Source organism: Oncorhynchus nerka, linkage group LG21 (assembly GCF_034236695.1).
Source record: "Oncorhynchus nerka isolate Pitt River linkage group LG21, Oner_Uvic_2.0, whole genome shotgun sequence".
NCBI lineage: Eukaryota > Metazoa > Chordata > Actinopteri > Salmoniformes > Salmonidae > Oncorhynchus > Oncorhynchus nerka.
Genome location: NC_088416.1, coordinates 34127173 through 34136448, shown reverse-complemented (window position 1 = coordinate 34136448; position 9276 = coordinate 34127173).

Here is a 9276-nt window from a genome sequence, read left to right as displayed (position 1 = left end):
AAATCAAAAACTGAAAAATTGGGCGTGCAAAATTATTCAGCCCCCTTAAGTTAATACTTTGTAGCGCCACCTTTTGCTGGGATTACAGCTGTAAGTCGCTTGGGGTATGTCTCTATCAGTTTTGCACATCAAGAGACTGACAGTTTTTCCCATTCCTCCTTGCAAAACAGCTCGAGCTCAGTGAGGTTGGATGGAGAGCATTTGTGAACAGCAGTTTTCAGTTCTTTCCACAGATTCTCGATTGGATTCAGGTCTGGACTTTGACTTGGCCATTCTAACACCTGGATATGTTTATTTTTTAAGCATTCCATTGTAGATTTTGCTTTATGTTTTGGATCATTGTCTTGTTGGAAGATAAATCTCCGTCCCAGTCTCAGGTCTTTTGCAGACTCCATCAGGTTTTCTTCCAGAATGGTCCTGTATTTGGCTCCATCCATCTTCCCATCAATTTTAACCATCTTCCCTGTCCCTGCTGAAGAAAAGCAGGCCCAAACCATGATGCTGCCACCACCATGTTTGACAGTGGGGATGGTGTGTTCAGGGTGATGAGCTGTGTTGCTTTTACGCCAAACATAACGTTTTGCATTGTTGCCAAAAAGTTCAATTTTGGTTTCATCTGACCAGAGCACCTTCTTCCACATGTTTGGTGTGTCTCCCAGGTGGCTTGTGGCAAACTTTAAACGACACTTTTTATGGATATCTTTAAGAAATGGCTTTCTTCTTGCCACTCTTCCATAAAGGCCAGATTTGTGCAATATACGACTGATTGTTGTCCTATGGACAGAGTCTCCCACCTCAGCTGTAGATCTCTGCAGTTCATCCAGAGTGATCATGGGCCTCTTGGCTGCATCTCTGATCAGTCTTCTCCTTGTATGAGCTGAAAGTTTAGAGGGACGGCCAGGACTTGGTAGATTTGTAGTGGTCTGATACTCCTTCCATTTCAATATTATCGCTTGCACAGTGCTCCTTGGGATGTTTAAAGCTTGGGAAATCGTTTTGTATCCAAATCTGGCTTTAAACTTCTTTACAACAGTATCTCGGACCTGCCTGGTGTGTTCCTTGTTCTTCATGATGCTCTCTGCGCTTTTAACGGACCTCTGAGACTATCACAGTGCAGGTGCATTGATACGGAGACTTGATTACACACAGGTGGATTGTATTTATCATCATTAGTCATTTAGGTCAACATTGGATCATTCAGAGATCCTCACTGAACTTCTGGAGAGAGTTTGCTGCACTAAAAGTAAAGGGGCTGAATAATTTTGCACGCCCAATTTTTCAGTTTTTGATTTGTTAAAAAAGTTTGAAATATCCAATAAATGTCGTTCCACTTCATGATTGTGTCCCACTTGTTGTTGATTCTTCACAAAAAAATACAGTTTTATATCTTTATGTTTGAAGCCTGAAATGTGGCAAAAGGTCGCAAAGTTCAAGGGGGCCGAATACTTTCGCAAGGCACTGTAGATAGATAGATAGATAGATAGATAGATAGATAGATAGATAGATAGATAGATAGATAGATAGAGAGGCCACGATCAGACGAGCTCCTGCATTTATCAGGGTTTTCTTAAAAAAAGGTAGATTTAGAGTTAGATAAACTTGGATTTTTTTTGTCAGGAACATATACAGGATGCTACCATCTACAACATAACCCTCACTTTAAATCTTTTCTCAAAACCTACAAACTGATTTTAGACAGAATTACGGAATTACTTGGAAGGTTTACAACTACCAAATATTATTATTCTATATAGCAAATTCTCTGGAAAACAACAGAAACCTGTAAACACCACCCATCCTGGAACTGAGTGAGTAATGTTTAGTCTGAAACTATATTTTATTTCCAAAAGCCAAGAAGAAAAACATACTACATAACTTTATAAGGACTGAACGCTAACATAATTCTGCCATGCTTGATAACAGCTTCAATTAGCACTGACGTGTCAAGTGAGAGGTGTCAAAGCCCTTTAGCCCAACAATGGCAGGAGAGTCAAACAGTCTACCCCAACCGAATAGAGAGGCCTTAGAAGCTGCCTCCCGCTGTTCAGAGGTAATTAAAACACAGTACCCTGTGTATGTAAAGAATGATAAGGCAAGAAATGGCACAGTGCTATATTAGCACACTACCCCTCTGTTAAGAGAGGGGGTGTTAACAAGGGGTGGAAACTCAGGATACTTGACAACGAGGACTCTGAGTCAGCTAATATAAATCTCTATAAGTCTGGAACAGTAATGGTACAGGGTAACCCCAAACAGTTTCAGCTGGACTTTCACCTAATTAAAGAATTAGCCCAGCAGGAGAAGCTCTCCCTTGGGAAAGATAGCCCCACCCTGAGCGGGTCAGACCAGACCTCATTATATAACCCCACAGACGAGCAACCCCCAGCGGAAAGTCAACCTCCCAGCACAGAGTACTACCCTCTCATTGAAATGAAGGATAAATTCACCCAGCTGGAGGTAAGACAGGTGGAGCTGGAACAGCAGGTGATTACACTTCAGTCAGCACAGACCCAGACAACAGTTCAGCACAACAACACTCTCTTAACCAGACCTGGAGTGCTGGAGGTGAGAGAGACATATCTGCTCTCTGGACAGTGGTGAGACAACTTCAACAGGAGAAAGAGCAGGAGCAGGAGAAGAACAGAGCACTAGAGGAGAGGATCAGACTGCTGAAGGAGAGGTTGAGGGGGATGGTGTGTGACATCGACTAGAGAGGTGGCCACCCCCACAGAGAAGCCAGCAGAACAGCCCACCTCAGCACCCGACAAAAGTCTCGACACCACAGCAGAACAGTCCACACCAGACCCTGACCATAGCGGCGACATCACATCAGAACAGACAAATGAAGAACCCCAAGCCCAGCGGCTCTCACCTCCTAGGCACAAATATGACAACTTAACCAACAAAAACGGGTCACAACTCCTGCAGCTCTGTCACACGCTGGGTATGTACATAGTCAATGGTAGGCTTCAAGGGGACTCCTATGGTAGGTACACCTATAGCTCATCTCTTGGCAGTAGTACTGTAGACTACTTTATCACTGACCTCAACCCAGAGTCTCTCAGAGCGTTCACAGTCAGCCCACTGACACCCCTATCAGACCACAGCAAAATCACAGTCTACTTGAACAGAGCAATACTCAATCATGTGGCATCAAAGCCAAAGGAACTGAGTAACATTAAGAAATGCTATAGATGGAAGGAATGCTTTTTGGAAACCTACCAAAAAACAATTAGGCAACAACAAATTCAATCCACTGTAATAGTGAAGGTGTAAACTTGGCAGTAGAAAATCTTAACAGTATATTTGACCTCTCAGCTTCCCTATCAAATCTAAAAATCTAAAAATAGAAAACTGAAGAAAATGAACAACAATGACAAATGGTTTGATGAAGAATGCAAAAATCTAAGAAAGAAATTGAGAAACCTGTCCAACCAAAAACATAGATACCCGGAAAACCTGAGTCTACGCCTTCACTATGGTGAATCACTAAAACAATACAGAAATACACTACGGAAAAAGAAGGAACAGCAAGTCAGAAATCAGCTCAATGTAATTGAAGAATCCATAGATTCTAACCACTTCTGGGAAAATTGGAAAACACTAAATAAACAACAACATGAAGAATTATCTATCCAAAATGGAGATGCACGCCTCCAACTCAATCATCAAGTTTGCGGACGACACAACAGTGGTAGGCTTGATTACCAACAACGACGAGACGGCCTACAGGGAGGAGGTGAGGGCCCTCGGAGTGTGGTGTCAGGAAAATAACCTCACACTCAACGTCAACAAAACTAAGGAGATGATTGTGGACTTCAGGAAACAGCAGAGGGAACACCCCCCTATCCACATCGATGGAACAGTAGTGGAGAGGGTAGCAAGTTTTAAGTTCCTCGGCATACACATCACAGACAAACTGAATTGGTCCACTCACACTGATAGCGTCGTGAAGAAGGCGCAGCAGCGCCTCTTCAACCTCAGGAGGCTGAAGAAATTCGGCTTGTCACCAAAAGCACTCACAAACTTCTACAGATGCACAATCGAGAGCATCCTGGCGGGCTGTATCACCGCCTGGTACGGCAACTGCTCCGCCCTCAACCGTAAGGCTCTCCAGAGGGTAGTGAGGTCTGCACAACGCATCACCGGGGCAAACTACCTGCCCTCCAGGACACCTACACCACCCGATGTTACAGGAAGGCCATAAAGATCATCAAGGACATCAACCACCCGAACCACTGCCTGTTCACCCCGCTATCATCCAGAAGGCGAGGTCAGTACAGGTGCATCAAAGCTGGGACCGAGAGACTGAAAAACAGCTTCTATCTCAAGGCCATCAGACTGTTAAACAGCCACCACTAACATTGAGTGGCTGCTGCCAACACACTGTCATTGACACTGACCCAACTCCAGCCACTTTAATAATGGGAATTGATGGGAAATGTTGTAAATATATCACTAGCCACTTTAAACAATGCTACCTTATATAATGTTACTTACCCTACATTATTCATCTCATATGCATACGTATATACTGTACTCTACATCATCGACTGCATCCTTATGTAATACATGTATCACTAGCCACTTTAACTATGCCACTTTGTTTACTTTGTCTACATTCTCATCTCATATGTATATACTGTACTCGATACCATCTACTGTATGCTGCTCTGTACATCACTCATTCATATATCCTTATGTACATATTCTTTATCCCCTTACACTGTGTATAAGACAGTAGTTTTGGAATTGTTAGTTAGATTACTTGTTGGTTATCACTGCATTGTCGGAACTAGAAGCACAAGCATTTCGCTACACTCGCATTAACATCTGCTAACCATGTGTATGTGACAAATAAAATTTGATTTGATTTGATTTTGATTTGAGATGTATGGGTAAACCACTTCTCCAATCTTTTTGGCTCTATAACAAAGAATAAAGAGCAAAAACATATACATGATCAAATACAAATCTTAAAATCAACTATTAAAGACTACCAGAACCCACTGGATTCTCCAATGACCTTGAATGAGTAATAGGACAAAATAAAGACCCTCCAACCCAAAAAGGCCTGTGGTGTTGATGGTATCCTCAATGAAATGATAAAATATACAGACAACAAATTCCAATTGGCTATACTAAAACTCTTTAACATCATCCTTAGCTCTGGCACCAAGGACTGATCACCCCAATCCACAAAGTGGAGACAAATTTGACCCCAATAACTACCGTGGGATATGCGTCAACAGTAACCTTGGGAAAATCCTCTGCATTATCATTAACAGCAGACTCGTACATTTCCTCAATGAAAACAATGTACTGAGCAAATGACAAATTGGCTTTTTACCAAATTACCGTACAACAGACCATGTATTCACCCAGCACACCCTAATTGACAACCAAACAAACCAAAACAAAGGCAAAGTCTTCTCATGCTTTGTTGATTTCAAAAAACCCTTCGACTTAATTTGGCATGAGGGTCTGCTATACAAATTGATGGAAAGTGGTGTTGGGGGTAAAACATACAACATTATAAAATCCATGTACACAAACAACAAGTGTGCGGTTAAAATTGGCAAAAAACACACACATTTCTTCACACAGGGCCGTGGGGTGAGACAGGGATGCAGCTTAAGCCCCACCCTCTTCAACATATATATATCAAGGAATTGGCGCAGGCACTAGAAAAGTCTGCAGCACCCGGCCTCACCTACTAGAATCCGAAGTCAAATGTCTACTGTTTGCTGATGATCTGGTGCTTCTGTCACCAACCAAGGAGGGCCTACAGCAGCACCTAGATCTTCTGCACAGATTCTGACAGTAAATCTCAGTAAGACCAAAATAATGGTGTTCCAAAAAAGGTCCAGTCGTCAGGACCACAAATACAAATTCCATCTAGACACTGTTGCCCTAGAGCATACAAAAAACTATACATACATTGGCCTAAACATCAGCGCCACAGGTAACTTCCACAAAGCTGTGAACGATCTGAGAGACAAGGCAAGAAGGGCATTCTATGCCATTAAAAGGAACATAAAATTCAACATACCAATTAGGATCTGGCTAAAAATACTTGAATCAGTCATAGAGCCCATTGCCCTTTATGGTTGTGAGGTCTGGGGTCCGCTCACCAACCAAGACTTCACAAAATGGGACAAACACCAAATTGAGACTCTGCATGCAGAATTCTGCAAAAATATCCTCCGTGTACAACGTAGAACACCAAATGATGCATGAAGAGCAGAATTAGGCCGCTACCCACTAATTATCCAAATCCAGAAAAGAGTCGTTAAATTCTACAACCACCTAAAAGGAAGCGATTCCCAAACCTTCCATAACAAAGCCATCACCTACAGAGAGATTAACCTGGAGAAGAGTCCCCTAAGCAAGCTGGTCCTGGGGCTCTGTTCACTAACACGACACACCCCACAGAGTCCCAGGACAGCAGCACAATTAGACCTAACCAAATCATGAGAAAACAAAAATATAATTACTTGACACATTGGAAAGAATTAACAAAAAAACAGAGCAAACTAGAATGCTATTTGGCCCTAAACAGAGAGTACACAGTGGCAGAATACCCAACCACTGCTTTGACTATGTACAGACTCAGTGAGCATAGCCTTGCTATTGAGAAAGGCCGCCATAGGCAGACATGGCTCTCAAGAGAAGACAGGCTATGTGCTCACTGCCAACAAAATGAGGTGGAAACTGAGCTGCACTTCCTAACATCCTGCCCAATGTATGACCATATTAGAGATACATATTTCCCTCAGATTACACAGATCCACAAAGAATTTGAAAACAAATCCAATTTTGATAAACTCCCATATCTACTGGGTGACATTCCACAGTGTGACATCACAGCAGCAAGATTTGTGACCTGTTGCCATAAGAAAAGGGCAACCAGTGAAGAACAAACACCATTGTAAATACAACCATATTTATGCATATTTATTTTCCCTTGGGTACTTTAACCATTTGTACATTGTTACAACACTGTATATATAATAATATAATATGACATTTGTAATGTCTTTATTGTTTTGAAACTTCTGTATGTGAAAAGTTTACTGTTAATTTTTATTGTTTATTTCACTTTGTATATTATCTACCTCACTTGCTTTGGCAATGTTAACACATGTTTCCCATGCCAATAAAGCCCCCTGAATTGAATAGAGAGAGAGAGAGAGAGAGAGAGAGAGAGAGAGAGAGAGAGAGAGGTGTCTGGGTTCAGACTTGTCTGTGTCATCAAGAAATGACAGACAAGGCACAGAGAATGGTCTGCTATGCTGTGGACATCCCCTGTCTCCATCTTCACTTTCTGACTCACTCCCCTTGAACGCTCCATCTCTGCTGGTCCTTAGCCCTAGCCAACATGCTGTCTCTATCTGTTGTTGACTGTAAAAACAACCAGCCACAACAGATGGACACAGCTCTATTTCAGTGTGTGTGTGTGTGTGTGTGTGTGAACGTGCCTGCGTGCGTGGCTGTGTGTATCCACTGATGAGAGAGGAGATGTATCCGTTCTCCCCTGAATGTTTGTGTGTGTGAGAAAACGTGTCTGTGTGCACTGTCAGCATGTGACTTCTTACTGTGTGTGTGTTTGTGGGGATACTGTTGTTTTAGCAGAGTATTTTCTGCAGGGATGATGAGTGTTGTGTGTAGGCTGAGGGTGGTCTCTCCCCAGCAGATCCCAGAGGGACACACATCCCCTGGGGCAGCAATGCGGCTGGCCTGCCGGGTTCTACTGTGTGCCATGTGAAGGCCAACTGGGCAGCAATGTGACACAACAAACCATCAAAGAGCAGATGTGGACGTGGATGATGATAACTAAGCACAGAAAAATACCCTACAGAGGAGGAGAGGAGCAAGGGATGGGTGGCACAGAAAGAAGTGCTACTGTGCCTTGCAAAAATGATACTAGAAAGTCCCCAATCCAATGTAAAAAGGAGATTACTTTAACGGAGCAATCACCACCAGTCTGAATTGTATCTATATGCTACATCTCCAGGTAAACAAACTCTGATGACCTGAATAGTATAAGTCAATTGACTGTTCTTTACTCTTACTTCTACCTATATGTGCGCTTAATAAATCAAGCATATCTGGCAACCACGCAGAGAGATTTCTTCACCTGCATTGCTCTTGATGTGTGTGTGGGCAGCAGCAGCTCAGTATTTTGGCGCTGTGAGAGCTTAATGCAGTGTATGGGAGCTGGAGATGACCCTCAATAACTCACATCTCAGGCAGGGAGAGGAGGTGATAGACAGATATTATCATTGCGTTTACTTGATAGCTACCTACACAAATAGCTAGCTAGAACAAAGTGTTAAGATAAATTCATTTAAAAAGATTAAAAGCAAAATCATGCAGAGGATGGAGAAGTAGTGTGTGAAGTAGAAGCTAAGAATGCATGCATGAAGCTGCATAGAGCAAATACTGTACAGCCCTAATGTCACGTCCTGACCATAGAAACCCTTTATGTTCTATGGTGGAGTAGGTCAGGGCGTGACTGGGGGGTGTTCTAGTTTATTATTTCTATGGGTAGTCTAGTTTTTGTATTTCTATGTTGGCCTGGTATGGTTCCCAATCAGAGGCAGCTGTCTATCGTTGTCTCTGATTGGGGATCATATTTAGGTAGCCTTTTCCCACTTGTTGTTTGTGGGATCTTGTTGTTGTATTGTTGCTTTTGAGCCCTACAAGGCTGTACGTTCATTTGTTTCTCTTTATTGTTTTGTTGCTGGTTCACATTTAAATAAAATATAATGAATCCAAATCACGCTGCGCCTTGGTCTACCCATTTCGACGAGCGTTACACCTAAAACCCTTTCTTGTCCCTAATGTAAATGAACAAAACATAGTAGAGTTCTTTCCCCTTGTAGTGATAACATTCAAATGGAAAAACATACCGATCATGTCCTTGTCTCCGACTGTCTATTGCCACTTCTTCGCAAGGTGTTACCACGGAGACATACATTTGACACGTAGCCTTTGTCTCATGCCGCCCACCTGTCTTGTTGAGTTCTCTTTGTCAATGAAATTAGATCTGGTTAGAGTATCGCTTACGGCCCACTTCTGCTTGATTGTTTCTCTGCTCTACCTCACAAAGCCCGAGTTTGAGCTCCTCTGATTCCAAGAAATGTTTACTTGCCGCAGGATAAATCAAAGCAAACGGAATCAGAAACTGAAGAGTGTTACCCTGCCTTATGCTTTCCTGGGTTCTCAGAAACTGAAGAGTGTTACCCTGCCTTATGCTTTCCTGGTTACATG